The sequence below is a fragment of the Lepidothrix coronata genome, unplaced genomic scaffold (assembly GCF_001604755.1).
Source record: "Lepidothrix coronata isolate B3197 unplaced genomic scaffold, Lepidothrix_coronata-1.0 Scaffold29, whole genome shotgun sequence".
NCBI classification, from domain to species: domain Eukaryota; kingdom Metazoa; phylum Chordata; class Aves; order Passeriformes; family Pipridae; genus Lepidothrix; species Lepidothrix coronata.
The window spans coordinates 4598558-4618857 of record NW_016690209.1 but is presented as its reverse complement, the minus strand read 5'-3'; the positions used below and the strand labels follow the sequence as shown (position 1 = coordinate 4618857).

Genomic DNA, 20300 nt, shown 5'->3' with positions numbered 1-20300 from the left:
CATCTTCAGGTACTGAAATGCCTTCGGAAACAAGGCATGGAAACTGCAAAAGAGGCATTAAATGTTTAATCAGGTGTATGGGCAGCTCTTTGGTTCCGATCCCTGGATAAGATCAGATGAACACATACACTAAGACCCCCACAGATGTAGATGTGCAGAGAACAACTTTTCAAAGCTGTCCCTTCCCTGGCTCTGGACTCCCAGCCATCATTACAGACTGGTTTAAAAACAAACCACGAAAAGATCCCACAAACAACCCCCCCCCAACAACCAATCAATCTGTAGTCCTCCTGGGATGAAATAAATAAGCTATGAAGAGCTCCTCTCAGCTGTAACAGTGAGGATAGAAATGGAGGAAAACACAAGACTAACCAGGTACTGCACATGATATCTGCCATCTTCCATTCCCAGCAGGAGCTCTGAGTAATTCTTGCATTCAGTGTTGCTGCCACTGTCCAATCCAAGGACATCTTTTATACAATGCCTCACTGATAATCCTGTAAGGATTTTCAGCTCTGTCTTGTACAGCATTTTAATTGCTCACACTGTTTCAGGAGCTCAATCATTCACAGAAGGTATTTTCATCCCACTAATTGTAGGTTTCCCAGAGGACTCAGTACTGTATTTCATGTCCTCAGTGCTATTAAATGCTCTAGGAAAGCATCCAGACTTCCAGAAGTCATTTTTTTGGTGTGTGTATACAGTTTTGGAGAGGAAGAAGGCAAATCGGGGAAAGGAAAATTTTTAGGCATTAAACACTTTCATGAAAAAAGAGTCAAAAAGACAATATTTTAGATAATGTTACAATAGCCTCATCGAAGTTAGGTCTGGAACCTACAATTTCTGATACTAATAGCACGCAGGCATACCCCTGCACTGGGAGAAGTAATTTCTTTAGTTAGTAGCTAAAGGTTATATCTATATCTCTAGTGGCATCCACCCTAGGGAATGATTTCCAGCCTCCCAGGACAGGTAGTACGGAACATCTCATGCCGACACCGCCCAGGGCTATCTTGGCTCTAGAGCAGAGCGACCATGCCCACAATGTGTGGCACTTGGCCTTGTGGCCATAAGACATAATACTTGCTTCTGTGTGTGCTTGAGGTCACTATGCCTAAAATAATTTGAGTCGTGTGGCAGCCCAGGAAGGCAATGATTTTACTGCCTGACACTCAGGGCTGTGCTGCATGTCCTGCAGAAGGAGGGGGTGGTGGCAGGGTACAGCCAAAGAGCACAAGGTCTGGGATGGCTTGGAAGGACTGGAAGGGGCAGATGGAAGCCAAATGTCACAGTGCTGTGCTGCCTTCTGGGAGCAGTCCTGCAGGTCTCCTTTTGGTGGGGTCTAACTGGTTCACCTCAACACCAGACATGGAAATGGGCTTGGAGACTGATATATCTGGTAGTGTAGGTACATTTACTGCAGGCTGTCACCCCTCCTGAGCAGGCAAACCATTAGAGAGTCAGAGACCCACAGTCTCCAAATGCAACAGCTCAAGCCGTGTATTTTGAAGGAAGGAGAGAATGGAGGTTTCCAAGTGTATCTGTATAGCATATCTGAAAAGTAATAATTGTATGGTACTGCATTCCCTGGAGTGCTGGTAACGTCATACCTTCCCTCGGTGCCAAGGAAATTTAGACACAGCCCAAGGAGAAAACTGCAATTCTAGTGGAAAAAGGGCTGACATCTGCCAAGTCCCTGAAGCTCACCACACTGGGAGGGTGAGGGTATGGAGACAGCAGGTGGGAGATCTATAGCCTAAAGGAAAGCCCCTGTTGCCAGCCCCTTCCTATTGGGTACCAAGTGCTCTAAAGTCAAGACAATGTTCAGCCTTGTTTTCCATGATCCTGTAATGGTGGAAAAGGCTCACAAGTGCTGTCCCACAGATGAAGGCACTTGTACATGAGATGGGCAGTGGCAACCCTTAGTATACACACTCTTAGTTATGTGAAAGGCAGTTTGGCACCTTGGCTCATAACGGGGGCTGTGAGCAGATCAGCAGTAAATTATTAGATTGCTGTACCTCAACTGTGACCTTGAGTCTTCAGGAAAAATAGTCTTCATAATTGTGATCTCTGGACTGTTGTGGTATGCAGATCCCAGAAGGCAAGTCTGGTTTACTCTGGCTCTTAGCAAATGAGAATCTGCGTCACAAAACCCATTATCACAGTTGGCATTAACCAGCAATCATTTTACCAGTTATCTCTGCAAAAATACCCCGTTGAAATGGCCCAGGCAAGCCAGAAGACCCCTTTACCTTAAATAGCGACTTGTGGCTCCTGTCCTGACAGCAATTTTATCCTTAGAGAGTTCACTTTCACTACCCACAACCCTGCACCCTGGCACTCTCACCTGGCATATCTGACTGGGGTGGACCAAGGAGTATTCCAAAAATGGAACTTTTACATCCCCCGCAGGGGTACAAAGCACAGCGCAAACGGCATGACTCAGATGCTGCCTGGAACATGTAATGAGGATATTAAACTAGATCATCATTTTATAGGTTACTTTATTTTTAATTGAAAAAAAAAAAAAGAAAACACACAAGCCAACCAACCTACATATTTGGCCTTCAGATAAATTTTTTGTTTTACGTGACAGCTTTTTCCTCTACTTAAAAATTTGCATAAATACTGTCAAGACAGGACACGCATGGTAAAGAATATGCAAAAGCCCAAGCTAAGCCCAGCTGCCTGCCTCTCCCACTGTGCTCTGCCAGGACAGCAGAGATCAGTGGGGCTAGTACAGAGAGCAATCCCCCCTTCTGCATGTCACTAGGCCAGGGACTTGGTCCTGCTGGCACACAGCCTTCCCTTCAGTGAGCCCTTCAGTGACAGATCCCAAACAGAAAGCCTGGTTTCATTTCAGTCAGCCCTTCCTGCATAGTCACTGTGATGGTGGAGGGGGGAGTTGCTTATTTTCCTGTGGAAACTGAGAACAAGAAGCTTCAATGTGACCTCCCCTGCAAAGAGGGGAGAGCAGGGGCAACACAGCCAGGAAAGGCAAGGATGCTGGAAGGAAGGTGTCAACAGGAGGTTGTGTTTACCCACACAAGGGCACCCTGCATGATTTCACACAGATTTAATTCAGCTCATGCAAACTCCCGTGCAGATACTTACTTGTGGTTCAGGGAAGTTTATCTCTGCTAACAGGATTAGGAAAGGTTTAAGCTAAACCAAAAGAGAAGAATGCACACAAGTGCACTCACAGCTTTGAAAACAAACAAATACTGAACAAATCTGCCTTTAGACATGGCCAAAGCAACCAGAGCTCCATTCCCAGCAGCCCTTCACACAGAGAGCATGTTGTCTAATGACATCCTCTTTGCTGCTTTTCCCGCTGCACCCCTACCTTACCACCCACTCAGTACAGAAAATTGCTGCACTTTACACCTACATGCTGCTTAATAACTTACATCACTCCAGAATTTGGCCCAAGTAGCCACACTGGCTTACGAAGAGGTGTGCAAAACAGCTAAGCAAATTTTTTTGTCCCTTTAAGAGGGCAGTGGGCAGCAGAGTGTGCCTGTGCTGTAAGAGCCTGGCATTGTGCTGCAGTAGAAAGAGCCAGAGGCAGAACAGAGGGAAGCTCCAGCTGCTACCCCACATTCAGCACAGGGAAGCCATTGCTCAAACCAGGTACCACCAAGGCTTCCAAAAATCTCTACTAGTGGGAAAGCACCTATTTAAACAGTCCTTTTATACTGATAACTCTTGCACAGGTTAATTGAAAGGGCATTTGCTGCCTGTCCGAGTAATACTGCTGCCATCTGCACTGAGCTCTGCAGCGATTCAGCTGGAGGTACAATGTAACCCAGCAGGGAAAGCAAAGTTTACTGCATCCTCCTGGAAGGGCAGGGTGGATCTCCATCTGCAGGGCGTGGTTGCTTTGAGGTGGAATTTGGTTGGGACTTTGGTGTAATAGCAGGAGTCCCGTGATGTTCATTCTGGAAAGGTGAGGATGTTGGGTTTACATTTTTTCCAAAAGGTTAGGAGTTGTGGTGAGCATAATCATCCTGGCATGTCAGCCTGTGCTACCTAGGGGGAAGAGCACCACCTTCTGAATTACCAAGTCAAATTGACTGTAGCAATCAACTTCTCCTTCTAAGTCCCCTTCCAAAAACAAACAGGCCCAACCCTGCTTAATTTATGAGATCATAGCCCAAGGCAGTGGAGCTCTCTGGGACATCACTGCCTCACCCATCATCTACAAACATCAGTTGGGCAGGGATGGTATAGATCTCTCCCACATTTTACATACACAGAGATCTCTGACCAATGACATTATCCCACTAGAAAGTGCCTGCAGCAGCTCTCCAAGGTGGTAGGTAACCAGCAGAGCCATGGAAATAAGGACAAAGCAGTAGAGTCGTCAGGAAAATGTACTGTGCAGATCTCTAACCTCTCCTGGCTGGCTCAGAGTGAAAACCTTTTGCCCAAACTGGTGCTTGTCATTCAAAGATGCTTTTCATGAACCTTGCCACAACCAAGGCTTTGCTGCTCAGCTCTACTCCAAGCAGCATATTCATCTCCTCATCATCACTTCAGAACCCATTTGCATTGTTAAAAGAAATTGGTTTTCCCTTGATATCTTCAAATCAAAGCTGCCTGAGCTAGAGATCTTTCTTTCGTTAAGGCATGTTACTATCCTTAATGAGTTTCTCAAATGCATAATCCATACCTTACACTTCATAAATCACAAAGTCTTACTGTCCTACAATTCAGACCTGGCCGAACACTGAAGCAAAAATTTCTCATTGAGTTTTTCTTGAATCTGGCCTTTTCATAGCATTGGTTCTCTGACATCAATGCAGAAACCTTCACCACTGCTTACAAAATTAACGTTATTGACCCACACCTTACACGTGACAAAACAGAGGTCTGACAATCTTCAGAGGTTCATGAAAGGTCAGACTGTGACACTGCCTCTGAGCTGATATCTACCACTATCTACCAATTTCACTATCTACCTATTTGTTGCTTTGCAACACAAAGAACCATGAAACACAGAAAGACTAGGTGAAAAATAACTATTAATCTTCTCCTAGACAGGGCAGAAGTGTTCTAGTTGGTACATCTGATAACCATTTCATACGTCGCATCATCTTGGGTGTTCTTGACAGCCTCGTTCTTAGAAATTAGTTCCATTCAATAGTTTCACAAAGAAAATCAAATTAATTAATTGACAATATGTATACTACTCTTGCAGGCAAAAAAGCTGAGAAAAGCTGACATATAGAACAGAAGATCAGAATTCAAAATTATCTTTATAATCTGCAGAAATTGGGGAAGGGGGAAGTTTAATTTAGTAAAAATCAGTACAACATACTGTGATTGCAAGGCATCCTTCCTCCCTCCTCAACATGGGTAAGGTCTCAACTCGTGGATTGCCTCTAGCCTCAGACTCACCCTTCAAGAAAGATGTGGACAGATTGCAGAGTCCATGGAAAAGCAGAAGGTTGGGACACATGATCTCCAGCAACCACATGAGCTGGGATGTTTAGGCAAGGGGAGAGCTGGTTAAAATGGAGCAAGAAGAACATCTTCAACTGTGTAAAAGGCCATGCAAAAAATGCATTGACATTAGGGCGGCTGTATGATAAAGTTACTTTTGATTCCTGGACCCATCTCTGTAACAACTGTATGATTTATGGTTAAGAAAGAAGCTTGAAATATAGTTTAAGGGTAATCTACAGGTTAAAAAAAGTTGAAGTTAAAAAAAAAACTGAAAAAAGTTTGTCTTATGTCATGATTTGACTTGTACTGGATGAGAAGATCCAGAATTTTTGATCACAATTTGGCAATGTTCACTTGCTTCCCTAAAGGGTTTTTGAACGGAACCAGCATTGTATCAACCATGTTACCTCCTCCTATTGTCTGTTTTCACTGACATGGGTATCTTGAGCCTGGTGCAGCTTTCCAAAGCACCCAGGCTGCACAGGGACATGGAGTCCCTCTCTATTATATTGCAACTTAGCACAAAACTCTTCCTTATCTTCTTATCTTTCCGCAGAACTTTCTAAAACTCAATCTGATGTGCTCTGCACTGACTTACGTAGGTCTTGCAGTGCTCCTCACCTCTCAGATTTCATTCTCTGTGCCCTGCAAGCATCAACATCCAGACTAAGTTTTCCCTCCAGGTATGAGCTTGGCTTTCTCTCAGAGTAGTCTCATTTTCCTACCTAGATGCACACTTGCATTTCCTTAATCAAGAGCATGAACTTCCATTAAATAGGGGAGTCTGAATGACAAGTATTAGAATAATTTTTTTAACCTATCTCATTCAGTAGGCGCCTTACTTCCCTGCAGACCAGGCACCGCCTCCAGCCTACTCAAAAACGCTGTGCCCTTACTGACACCAGCATCTCATTTTTATCCTCATTTTCAGCTCCTTGTAGACAACAGAAAAAATAGCAACTTGTGCGGATCACATCTAAAACCACGTGCATAAGTTCAAAGATAATTAGCCTTTTAGTTGCTAAATGCTGTGCAAAGCACACATTTAACAGCTAAAACTGATTTTAATCTTTGCTTAATTCTTTTGCCAGAGAGTCCCATTCATAGTGAGGCAGCTGTCTAAATATCTTGGCCCCTTGGGGTGAGGAGACAGCGGAGCCTCTTGCAATTCTCGTGGGTGACCCCAGTTGGCTTCTTGAGAGCTGCTTCCAAATCAGTTGGGTCAGAGGATGCCTGTGTGGCTAGACCTCCAAAGAGATGATTTATCTGTGAAGTGCAAAAATTCTCTCTTTCCTCAGTTCAGGTAGTCAGTCTTAAGTTGTAAGAGAAATTTGGGTAGTGAGAGTGGCCAGATTAATAAGTAATGGCCATATTAGTGAGGAAGTACATGGATTTACGCCCCATTGCCTCCGTGCTGTCCAGGCATGAAACCACCAGTCACTGCATCCTTTGCCCCATGTGACAGTGTCCCCCTTGAGTCAAAAAGGCCCTGAACAGCCAGAGGGCAACTGCAAACAGTGGGACAGTCACAGAACTCTTGTACCCAAAATGCGAGACTGATATATTTTCTTTCATAACACCTATGAGTGCCTGCTTGTAATTATACTCCTCAAAAAAAAAGTAAATAGAATATTTTTTTTTAATCATCTCATATTAGACATTAGTGCTTTCTACAGCTAGGCAGTGTACACACATCCACACAAAGGGATGACACAAGGATCCAGCAACAAAAAGTTAATGAATCTGCTCTCTGCAACAGGCGGTACCCTACACTAAGGTTTATTTACCTCAGTGTCTTAATATTTTCCAGTATTTAGGGAACCAAGACAGTACTGTGTAATCAGATGATTACCCCTTCAAATTGGGTATGTAAAGTACTGTGATGGGAAGGAGCTGAACAAAGGAATGTGCCTATGTGTGCTGTGTGATGAGAAAATATGATTTGCTCCTTTTAAAAAAAAAGATGGTGCACTCCTCAATGGCACACCAGGGCTGATTATATTTTTAGTATTAAAATGCCCACTTTTAAAATTATTTTTCTATCTTTGCTTGACCAGTTTCTCTGTTATTGGCCCTCAGGTTCTAAAATATAGGGAGTGGCATAAAAATTGCATTATTTTCAATACGTTCCTGACACCTAATCAGGCAAGGCTCTCCATTACAATCACTTTCCTCTGTCAGACCCTTGGAGACCAAGGTCTTGTGTGAGGAACAGAGATGAGTACTGTGAAGCGTAGCTGGGAGAGGAGACAGATTGCAAGAGACATTTGGAAAGCTAACAGTCACCACAAGAGAAGATTTTTCCTTCAGGCATATGGTCAGCCAGTCTAAATTGCCAGTCAGTCCCTCTGCCAAATATTTCCCAGTGGGTGGCTCTCAGTGGCCCCCTGCTCAGCACCATACTTCGGTCCCAGGTCTCCTCAGAGACATGGTGCCAACTGGGAAAACTAAGGGCTTAGGAGAAGTTCAAGTGCCCTACAAATGGCAGGGAGTGTTATTTAGCTATCACTTCCCTAGGCTGTACAGTTAGCCTATAGACTGCACAACATGTTGAAGTGGGAAAGTTCTAGGCAGAGCCATGAAAATTATCATGAAGAAATAGCTTTTTTTATTTTCTACCAGGTTCCCTATAAGCCCAGTATATCCAGGTCTAAAACAGTGTTAATTCACACAAGAATGATAAAATACTGATCTTGAATAAACAGCCAACAGGACTCAGAAATCACACCTAAGAAATTACAGAAAGACTTGTCTAGAAACTGGGATATAAAAAATAACAACAAATCCATTTGGGATCCTTCAGGCTTGCCTGCAAGCTTTACAGTCACCTTCATGAGTTCACACCCACACTACGATTATACAAGCCCTCTTCTATTGCAAAATCAAACAAAACCCACAGTCTATCACAAAACAGGTAATAAAAACATGAGAGTGACTGCTATGCTCCCCAAATTGTGACTATTCCCAATTTGATATACCTTTTACCAGCTTGATCATCCAGGAAATTCTGCCCTTTCCTTCTGGAGTGAGGTTGATGGTTGCTGAAGGCCTCCTACAGCTCACCAATGGGCTCAGCATTTGCAGGATACAGCTTCAGATCAATGTTCTCGGCTGGATGGATAAAAATACAAATAAATCAAACCACAACCAAAAAAAGCCTCTGGTAACCCAGAAGAAAGCTTATAGTCATTATATTCATCTGCAGGATGTGAACTTCCCATGTCCTTACTGATTTCTCTTATTAAGCAATCATCAAGCACTGATAGGAACTTTTTGCAGGAAATGGGAGTACAATGTGTTTGTAAGAAAAACACCAATAGAGCAGGCAGCCAGTATAAGCCACTTGACATTTCAGGAAATTAAGTTATATTGTGGTCCCAGCTTATGAGTTCAGCAAGACCCATGAGAGAACTCTTTGGAGACCTGCTGTGCTTTTCTTTCAATAGTGATGGGCACACTGGCTCATTGAGGGCAGTAGCCGCGTGTGCTCTGTCACAGCCGTCCTGCTGCCCTTCCTCTCTCCCGGCAGCTCCTACCCTGCTCAGAGTCTGCATGCCCCAGCCAGCTTTGTCCTTTAGATGCTGAGCATGCTGTTCTGGGAGTGCAAAAAAAAAAAAAAAAAAAAAAGAGGACTTGGAAGGTCAAAAAAATCCAGTGAAAACAATAATAGAGTTTCAGAGAAAGCCTCAGACCTCTGTCAGACAGAGCTGAATGTATTTTTGAGATGCCAAGTTCAAAGCCCAGAGCATCTCACCCCTAGATGACAGATCACTTGGGGGTTGCAGGTATTACAAGTACAAACTGGAGATCCAGGGTCAGGCACTGAAGCTCACAGGGAACAGATTTATAGGCTGTTTTTGTCTACATCATTGCCAAGAGGGCAGAAAATAGGAGGTTGAGCAACAGCAGTACATGGGCCAGTTGTGTGGGATGTGGAGAGACACTCGTCCTGGAATGGAGGAAACAGCCACCAAGCTGGTGTTGTTCAGCCATATTCCTGGTGGAATTCCTGCTGATAGACATGGGGACAGAAGACAGTGAGCCACCTTGTAGAGATATATGTTCTTTTCCTGAGACTAGCTTGAAGCTGGCTGGGGAAGCTGTGGGCTGCCACCCATGGGCCTGTGTCCCAATAGCCTCTTACCTGCTAAGGTGGCAAGAGAAAGACAGCTATAGTAGACACACACATCCTTCCTTTGTGAGGAGGACAGAGAAGAGGGACATCTGGAAGCTGCTGGGGACTGTGTTCAGGCAGCCCCTTTCTCAAGGGAGTGCTACATATGCTCTGCTGGTTGAAATTTGCCTTAAGAGACCAAGGGCTGCACAGGTGCAAACACAATTCCGGTCCCCAAGGCTCTTGGGGGCTCTCCGCATTTTCACATCCAAAAAGCTTAGTTGGTCTTGGAAAGCTTGCAGGATTGCAGCCAGGACAACTACAATTCCCAGTCAAAGATATCTCCAAGGTGTCACATAGGAAATTGCTTTCTCCTCCTGTTAATTTGGTGTGGGCTTAGGGTCTCTCAGCCCACTGAAGTGATCAGTGCTTGCAGTATGTGACTTTGGACTGTTTTGGGAAGGGCAGCTGCCCCACTACTACCCTGTGTACACAGTTGGGCTAAGGGCAGCTTCCATATCCAGCTCAGCCTTCAGCTCTGCTGTGTGACCTCAGGCATGCAGATAAAATGGAGCCCTGAGGAGATGTAAAGATCTATTTGAAATCACCAGCTGAGCAAGAGAGGATCAAGAAGTAATCAGTGCCTCCCAGTCCCCATCCTCCCCTCACAGCCCTACTCCTAAAAGAGGAGCAGTAGGGGATTAATCAAACCCAGCACACTCTGCCCATTGAAGAGTTACAAGACTGTAAAACAACCCAGCTACAGACCAGCCTAATGAAGAAACAGAACCTTTTGTGGAAGAGCCATTGAGAATCCCATCATATTCTGACCCCAGTAGTGTCTACTCCATCATTTGCAATGGGATCATATAGGGAACTGAGATTAGCTAAATTAGTTAGAGCACGGTCCTAATAACACCAAGGTTGTGGGTTCAATCCCCATATGGCCCATTCACTTAAGAGTTGGACTTGATGACCCTTGTGGGTCCCTTCCAATTCAAAATATTCTGCAATTCCATGAAAATCATGTGAAGGTAAAATACTTAATTAAAACACTAATGCTGCAAGTATTCACCTCCACATAGGTGTGGAAACCTTCAAGTTTCCTTTTCATTATATGGATGAGATCCTGCTTTTCACTGGCACAATAGAAAATAGCCACAAAAATTCCACACACACAGCATCAGACCCCGCGACCAGCCTCAACACGCAGAGCGTCAGTAATAAAACACACCCCTGCAGGGATTTAGCACTTTGGCTTCTGCTCAGCTGGGGGACTTGGGCAGGACTTTCACTCTTCAGACTTAAAAAAATATTAATTATAATCAGCTCTGTCATTATTTCAACCCCCGCACTCCCCCTTCCCTGTTAGCAAATGGAAAAGGAGCTGTGTGCTGATGGGATTGTGGGTTGCATGAACAAGATGGGGCTCTGTGTGTGTGTGTGTACTGCTTTTGCCCTGGAAATCAAACAGCAGCTTTAGCAAGGGCATCCTGGGAAGGGCCCTCAGGTGCCAAAAGAGAAATTCAGGGAAACATTCTTTTATTAAAACAATTACAACAGCTGCTGCAGGTACTTCCTTATGCACACATACAGGCACCCCTCCTTCCTGTCCATTGCACACATTCCCTCTGCCACAGACATTCTTGCACAAACAGATGACAAAGTAGTCTTCAACTTAAATCTGTGCAAGACCCATGGCCCTTCTCTTACCAACCTGCCATACCTCCCTGGTGCATTTGTCCTCCTCACCCCTGTCCTTCCCAATGACATCCTGCCTTCTCCTGTCCTCTCAGAAGAGTCTCTGAAGTGCACACTCAAGTGAGGTTTAGCACTGGCACCAACATAGGCATTGCAGCCAAGAGGGCTAGAGGCTAGAGAGTGCACAGGGCCTGAAATGACCAGATAAGGCAGAGATTTCTCAGGGATTCCTGAAATTATCTCCTTTCCTATAGAGTATCTTACTCAATTTCTAATTGTCTCTTTCCATGAATTGCAGTGGTGGTGTCCTGCAGCACTCACTGATCAGTGGTTAAGTGAGGGGTAATGCACCAAAGTTTGGGAATTAGCTCTTTGCCAAACACCTTTGTGCTCATTCATATGCATGGAAAAACAAAACATGCACCTCCCCATAAAAGTTTGTAAGGCTGCTTCCACAACACCTGGAAACTTTCTCCCCCAGGGTCCTGGTTAGACTAGTTGCAAGGTGCCATTCCTGATTTTCCACTACACCCTTCCATTGCACTGTCACATTCTCCTTCCAGCTCTACTCCACCCACATGTCTGAGCTATCCTGCTTTGGCCTTTCATACAGTATTTAGCCTCGAAGCTTGACAGGGTCTCCTTGTTAGCTGCCTGTGTAATCTACCAACACAGGGCTGTGATCCACATCTGAAGGCTTCAAGAGGGAAACTGCAAACCCATAATATCAAGGGCCATGCAACTATTCTGTCTCTCATTGGAAAGCCTGCAAAGGGGCAGGAAAATGCAGACACACTGGTGCATCTCCCTTCTCTTACACATACTCCTCTCCTTTACAGTTTACCTGCATTGCAAATGGAGTTTGGGAAGAGCATGGGACTCCAGGCAGGACCACTGAGCAGGCCAGGCCATCCCTGGATATGCTGCATGGAGCCATACCTCTACGTTTCCCACAGCTGGCTGCAGGGCTTAATCTGTAAATTGATCCAAATGGACAATTACAAGAAATATTAGGCTCCAACACATGATGGAGGGAAGACTACAGACACACAGCACTGGAGAGTGGTAGAAGACCCATAGCCTAAGACTGCTGCCTTCATTTTCACCTTCACTGTTGCTGCTGTTCACACTTTGACCTGGCCATGCACCCTGCCATGGTCAAACAGGTAGCAGATGCTGTTTTTCAGGTCTGTTAGCATAACATCTTTGCTCTGTGCAGGTGTTGGCAACCACACTTACCTACAAAGCAGGGCAAAATCCAGCCCAGCCTGGAGAGCACTGCTCTAAGGTGATCACTGGAGGCTACATTTCACCTGGCAGGCACAACCCTGCAGTGGGGCACTGTGGTGCTACAGCATATATGGCAAACACCATCTTGCTCAAGGAAGACACTTACTTTCGTTATGTTCTGTAGCTGGTCAATCCATGATAATGGTTTGCTCCTGCTCCTACCAACTCTTTGTTCATTTTGGGAACAATAGGAGAAGCAACACGTCACGCTCTAGGCAATTTCCATTTGCCTTAGGGCAGGATGACCTCTCTCTTCACACAGATACCAGCTGGCTCTAATACCAGAAACAGAAGGACATTCTGATCAAGACCCAGGCTAATTAGCAAGAAATTTGGATTTCAAGCACTTTCTAGTTAGACTTGCTTGGGACAAACCATTGCAACTTACTATGTCTCAACTTCTTCATATGGAAATTGGAGGGATATAAGACTTCTGAAGCTCCAAAAAATCTAAAAGGGACAAGGGCTAAATGTCTGTTAATAAACTCCCCACTTGCCTCAACAGCATCTGTCCAAATGCAACAGATATCCAGCTAGCCTTGGTAAAAAAGAGGTCAGTAAGCAGACAGAAAACCTTTTGACCTGCAAGGCAGACATTGTTCTGTCAGTGGAGGCTTGCAAAACACTTGAGAACCTTTAACACAGCATTTCAGCTCTGAGATTTGAACAAGGGTAAAAGCATATGCAGTGGGCTCATAGTGGGATGCATAAAGGTCTCCCAGAAACATGACATCTAGATGGGAAAAGCATTAATGTCTGAGAAATGCTTCTGTAGGGGCAGAAAATTGGATGAAGCAGTGAAAGATGTAGCTCAGCAGCTCAGCCCATTGCCCAAAATAACCAGGTGGTGGCATGTGGGATCCTCCCCCACCAAGCCCACCAGCAAATGCACCAGCAATCCCAGCGTGTGTTCACCCTGTCATCAGCTTTGCTGGGCATTAGTGGTGGACAGCACCCCACCCTGAGAAAACATGGGGCATTCTTGGCACTTCACACTGCAGGCAAGGTCATCAGACACGATGACGAATTCTTTGCCTGCCATATCCACAGAGGTATGCAAGGGAATATGATCCTGCCCTAAGCAAGTGCCAAGTTTGATTAGAGATGATCAGTCCAAGATCCTTCCTGTGAGGATCTTGCAAGGAGGGAATTACTGGCTACCTGGAACAAACCCAGAGACAGGAACGTGAAGGCTTGCGGGGAGTTTGGCCAAGTCTCCCAAACATATAAAGCAGAGTGTCAGAGCCCATGAGAACAGGCAATCTTTCTTTTAGAAAATACAATGGAAGACGGCACTTCTCCCAGTGCCCTACAACCCAGCACACATAAGCCACCACAAATGGATGTGGCAGAGCCTTCCAGGCATCCCTTGCAACTTGTCACTGACTTGGCCTTTGGAACAGAGAAACTCTGGCCTTTTCCAAAATGATCTGCCTGACACAAGGCTCAAATAGTTGGCTGAGCAGAGCGGGGATCCACCCGCATTCCCCTTTGGGCACCCTCTGTGAAACCTTGACTGCGTCCTGTCTTCTCTACTCTCTGCTTCAGTTTCCATTGAGGACAACAGACCTTTCTCACTTCAACAGAAAGCTGTGCCTAATACATTAACACTGAAAGGACACCCCAGTATCATGGTGATGGCCTTACCCCACCACAGCCAGCTCTGGGGCACACATTTCATGAAGATTTCCCTCCTTTTGCTCTGCAGGAGCACAGCACTGCCATCACAGATGCCTTGCTGGTCTGCTGAGGCCCACAGGGCTCCAGAGGAGTCAGGAGGGCAGAGACAAGGTAATGTACAAGGTCTTCATGGTTCTTCTGTACCTCCACCAGCCCAAGGAAGTGGGAGTTCCACCTTGGTGAAGATGCCTACAAAATGACAGCTCAGTTCCAAATTATATTTATTTTTCCCTTCATGCAAAATGCATATCAGTTCTTATGTGTTGTCTTTCTTCTCTCTGTGATGAAAACTCACCCTGCTTCAGCCAGCAAACAACAAAGGAAACTACAGAAGCAGCAAACATTAAGAAAATCCTGTCCTAAAGCCTCCCCCCACACACATTTTCCCCACCACCATCTGTTTTGCAAATGGAACAAACTAAACTAAACAAGCTCCCGGTAGCTAAATTCCTTGCATCTCAGAAAGCACATGGATCCCTGTGCCAATGTAAACAACCTCATGGATAGTTTACATCAAACAAGTCAACTAATTTTGTCATAAACAAAGGAACAACAAATTGGTTCAAAGCCTGCCATAGTACATTCTGTGGAAACATCCTCCAGCAAAGACAGAAGTAAAATAACCATAGTGGGACCTTCAACGCACACCCTGCCTGGCACCCTCACCTTCAAAACAGTGTAGGAAGTACAAACCTACTACAAGAACCAGCTTCCTGCTGTCGCTGCAGGTTTAGCTGGCAGTCCGATGCAAAAGGTAGCAAAGACCATCCATTCTAAAGATCATCCAACAGAAGGTCAATATAGAGAGAAGGGATGATGTGGCTCTGTTGGTTGGGTGCATGGGAGAACTGGTTATGGGCTGGTTGAGAGCTGCATCGGGTGCAGGAAGCCATACTAACTCAATGTCCATGCACCCATCCACAGTAACATGATGATGCAGTGATGGTAAAAAAAGAAGGGAAAGAACTGTGCTTTCTTTACATGGAGCTTCCTTTTTCCTTGGGCTCATGTGCATGCATTGAATTCTGGGATATGAACAAGTGTCCAACAACCCAATCTAAAACTGATCCTCAGCCAAAGCAAATCACCAACCTGAGAGAGTGATTTGAGGGCTGGGGAGGGAAAGATGGGCTCCCACTTCCATACAAGGTTTGAACTGGCCTGGTTTTGTTTCCTGAATCTCCTTTGGGAAGTGTCCTAGAACCACATCTCCAGCTGGAGTCTCCAATTTGGCTAGGTGCAGGCTGAGGACATCCCCACTTAGACTAGAAGTCCCACCTGGAGTTTGATTTCAGGGGCTCAGGACTAGAGGTCCACTCTTTCAGTACATAAGCCACCAAACTCAGCTCTTTTTATAGTGTCCTAGGTGTCAATGTGTCCTAGGTGAATTCAGATGAAACCCCAAGCTTACACTGAAGAAAGAGTACTCAGATAGACTTTTCCATCAGTTGAGAAACAAATTCTAATTAAACCTGTGCAATTTTCCCAAAGAGGCAGCACTATGCAACTTGAACTCAGCAGCTCCTTCCAGAGCCCAAAGCTGGCAGATTCATCCAGTCACCCATTAACTGCCTCTAGTATCACCTTCTTTCAAGTCATCCATGCTCATGGCATGTTTCAACTACTAGGACCTATAAAGGTGCTTTTTGATCCAGACTATAAAGAGTTGCAACCAAAATGCATGTCCCAGAGCACTCCCTCACCCATGTCACTACCAGGAGTGCAAAAGGTGCCTCCCTTGGAGCAGAAGCAGCTGCTTGGTGGCACTTCCCCATGGATCAGTACTCTGCCTTTCAAAAGCTGCTACCAAGAAAACAAAAAAAGTCGAACTGAAAAATCCCTCCCTATAATCACTTCAAAGCACATTGATTTGGAATCAAAATACAGCAGATTACTCTCAGATGACCCAGCTCCTGCAGAGACCCATGGAAATCTGCACAGCACCCCAAGGTGAGTGCAGAGACTTGGGAAACAGTCTGAATCCCAGGGGCCTTGCTAAGTATCACAGACAATTCTCTTTGGTACCAGCTATAGCAAGAGATTGGGGAAGATGACAAATTAAAGAAGGGTAATAGAAAAAAAATTTTTTTTCCTCTCATTACACAGTCCTGGAGGTGGCATACTGTGGAGAGCAACTGAATCAAGCAAATGCATTCCAATGTTTTAGACCTATTGATTATTTGATGGCCTCCTATTAAATCAGTAGCTTTAAAAGCTCTTATGTAAAGGACATAGCTGAAATAGATAGAGCTCAAGTTTGGATACAGTTTGTGCTGAAGTAAATAAAAAGCAAGTCCATGGATAAGAACAGAATTAGAGTGGATACAACGAGTACACAAAAAAATACTGAAATCAGCTTACAGATTTAATACATTCTGCTGACAGTAGTGGTGGGGGAGGTTGTTTATTTAATCCAGATAGTTTTTGGGCATAGAGAAAAACAGAAGTCGGGAAGGCTAAATGTACTATTGCTAGATCCCACTGCAATTTGAGGTTTGCCTCTCCATTTCTACGGTTTGGAACACTTGCTTCTGAAGGCAAAGTTCAAATGAATATTGCCCAGGTGGCACTGTGCAGTCCCCATTTTGCTAATGTTCATGCTGGAACAGACAACAAATTGGCAAAACTAGTTTAGAGGCAGTCAGGGGAGGGATGGAAGCAGCACATGGTTGCCTTGGAGTTACCCAGGTTTATCTACACATCATGCTGTACGCTCCCTGGTTCTCATAATTAAAGTGTCTAGACAGGAGATGATGCTGGTGAAGTAGCAAGTAAAAAAGGTTTTGCAGAGCTTTTCAGAGGAGTCCAGCTAAAGCACAATGACAGACACAAGAGATGCAGAACCCAGTTGAGATCAGAGCAAATTTTGACCTGAGTAAAGGTCCTTTCATAACCCTTCACGTCCCAAAAGATCTGCTAAATCAAAGCACTCAGGAGGGCTCAGATCTTTTGAACCAGCATCAGATTAGAGGTTTCTGCAAAAGTAATTCCAGCTGTGTCTCAGCTTCATCCAGATGCTGGCATTTAGCAGCCTCAACTTGTGTAAACCAGCCTCACTCCACTGAAGTCAACAACAATTGACACCAGCTGAGAATCTGGCTCTCTGCGTGGTTTAAATATAGTCTAAAGAAAGAGAACTTACAGAGGGATTGCCCAATTCCTCATGTCCATTTCCCCCTTGGGCTAGGACTGAACAAGATGATTTTTTTCTTTATAATTTAGCTCCAGTTATTTTTAACAATAACATTATGAGCTCGCATTTATTATAGCACCTTCCACTCTCCAGGAGGTAGGCTGCTTTTCAGGCTTTACTAAGAATCACAGGGAGAGATGGACACAGCACTAGGATGAAGCCACCTCTGGATGCAAGAAAGCAGATGCTCAGCATGCACAGAAGCCTGGCCACAAACACGATAAATCATTGAGGGTACTAAGACAATTCAGCTTCAGCACTGCAAGAGTGAGCCCCAGCCATTTGCACAAAGAAGCAATCCAAGGAATAGTTTCAAATCCTTCCTTAAGCTGGCCATGAGATGGACATGATGTTTTTACAGCCATGCAGGGTGTCACAGTGGCCCTACATGCACAGCACAAGGCCAGATTACCACACATACTGCTGGGGAAAGGCAAGCACGAGGGACCTTTGAGAAAGGAAGAGTGGCTGGATCACTCCTACTGTGACAAGCCAGGGATCTTTGGCAATTCCCCATCTCTTTGGCTCAAATGTCCCTGCAACATCAAGGGATAAGGCTCTGAAGACAGTTACATAGTAACCTCTGTGTGCAGAATTACCAGGCTGTGATTCTCCAAAACTCCAGCCACCTCACAGTGACATGTATATTGACTGCTAACCAAGGCAGGGAGGTCACTGGTTTCAGAAAGCTGAAAGGTCTGACGACCCTGACCAACTCTTTTTCAATATGGGAGAGAAACTCAGAAAGTAGAACAGCAAAAATAAGTTGTCTCATGGACTTAAATCCGTGCTGTTGAGCTAGAGGTAGCAACACCAAATTTTGTCAACAGTGGTATGGTCCATTTTATCTGGGATCAGACTAGGAAACTAGGGCCCACTCAGATGCTACCGTGTGGGAACAGCTCGGAAACAATATCTTCCAGACAGGCCCCCTCAAGCCACCACAAAGCAATGGAAATGCACCAAGTAAAATCTGTGGCCACCACTCAAATGCTCCATCAAAGACATGAACTCTGGCCTCTTAAAAAAAAAAAAAAAAAAAAAAAATAAAAGAGAAAAAGAAAACCAATACAAACAAAAAAAACCCCACTCCAGATCCATTAATGAAAAATAAAGCACAAGGCAAGGGGCGATGAAAACAAATAAAACGAAGGCTGTAAAATGCCTGGTATGTAAGATGTGCTGAAACTTGCTGCTGACAGCAGCTTGAGCAGACATTCACATGTAGCCATTCATAAGATGCACAGTAATTACCTTCTCTGGGAGGCTGTATTATGATGATTTCTTTAAGCAGAGCACAATATCTCTAGCAACAGGATATAATTACAGCAAAGGATATGCTTCTTAACCTCTTTCCACCCCTCCAGCCGGCTCAGGGAAAGGATCTGGGAGCCGGGGACTCTGTGGGGAGGGTAAAAGTAGTTTACCCTGTGCTACTGCCCTCATTACCTAGAGCCAGGTACGCTTTTGATGGGAGCTTGTGGTGGCATTGCTCTCGCAGGAACCCGATCTCTCTCCCCCTCAGCTTAGGGTGAAACACGCCCAACACTGCAGGACATTGACAGAGCTGGCAGCAGCCACCAGGCCACCGAAGGAGTTTGGCACAGTCAGCCTACTCTGGGCTGACACCTCAGTGGTAAATAAATAAATACCAAAAACAAACAGGCGAGGGAATGACTCAGAACTGGAACATGCTGGCAACACCGTGAGGCGGCAGGACTTCCCACCTCCAGACTGGGACCATGATGGCCCCAAATAGCCCACTGCAGAGTCCCTCTGGAGCTAGTGTGCCCTGAAAAAAAAAAGCCAAGGCTTCCAGATAAGGGCTGGCACCATACCCAGCATGGGTCATGTTATCTTCAGAGGATGGATGCCACTTCCTGGTGATTGCTTGGCCCACCTGCAGCAGCCAAAATGCCAGAGTTGGTCCTGTCAGCTCAGTTCTCTCAAGTTGGCTGTTCTGCTCCACTTCCACAGCCCTCCTGCAGAGAGGCACAGGAAATCCTATTGCTACAGCTGTTGGATTAAGTCATTTAGAGTCCAGAAGTGGAGAAAGATGACAGAGCCCCAACAACTGTGCACTCAGCTGAGGGACTCCCAGTACTCACTTCTCTGGATTCCCCTGGAATGGTGAAGTGGCCAACACAGTCGATGGTGGTCAGTGAGATTTGCTGCGCTGGGAAGGAGCTCAGTGTGGTGAGGTCCCATTTGCAGACCAGCAGGTAGGAGGCTGTGAGCACCACAACATGCTTCTTTTAATTATTTCAGTCATCAGTCCTAGGGGGGAAATGCACAGGGTTAACCCCCATTCCCATGCCTCTCCCCCAAAACCCAAAAATGCAGTGCTAGGCCCTAGGCTCTGTTGTTGCTAGCCCATACACCGATTATCTGAAAATCAACCTTGGAGCTCAACCCTCATTTTCCAAAAGCAGCCAAAGTAGCAGTGCTCAGTGGCTTGGGCTCTCCATGCCAGATACTGAGAGCAGAGAGTCTGGGAAGCTTTCAGAGTCCTTTTTTGAGATCCAGACAGGTTTCCATTCCAAGGTAGAGGATGTTTTTTGTAGATGAGAGACTGGAAATCTTCTTTTTCTAATATGAAACCACTAAAAGAATAGCCAACATTTTCCTCACTGGTCTGGAAATTGCGTTACAAGTGAGAGTCTGCCTGGTGCAAGTTTGCAAGCTGTGATATCAGTAGGAGAATTTCCCTTCCCATTTACAAAAGGAAATGAATTTTGCATCCACCGGATGGCAGTGTGGGGAGAGCAATCATATTAGTCATAGTATTATTGTTTTCCTTTTAAGCCTCTCAAAAGTCATTGCAGACACAGCAATTCATTGCTTATTAAGATCTCCCTGCATTACAAC

General features: G+C 45.1%; 2 long non-coding RNA genes across 3 annotated transcripts; one reads left to right on the top strand and one right to left on the bottom strand.

The window, feature by feature from the left end:
* The first annotated feature begins 4211 nt into the window (after positions 1-4211).
* LOC108495161 lies at positions 4212-8540 on the top strand. Its single transcript, XR_001874015.1, has 3 exons — positions 4212-4321; positions 6011-6137; positions 8443-8540. It is a non-coding gene; the product is annotated as an uncharacterized LOC108495161 (long non-coding RNA).
* LOC108495160 lies at positions 8495-19704 on the bottom strand. 2 transcript variants are annotated; one of them, XR_001874014.1, is made up of 3 exons: positions 19541-19704; positions 19271-19414; positions 8495-8565 (listed from the first exon to the last, which is right to left on the bottom strand). It is a non-coding gene; the product is annotated as an uncharacterized LOC108495160 (long non-coding RNA). The 2 variants fall into 2 exon arrangements; XR_001874013.1 differs by lacking the exon at positions 8495-8565 and adding an exon at positions 17918-17968.
* Between the last annotated feature and the right edge of the window lie 596 nt (positions 19705-20300).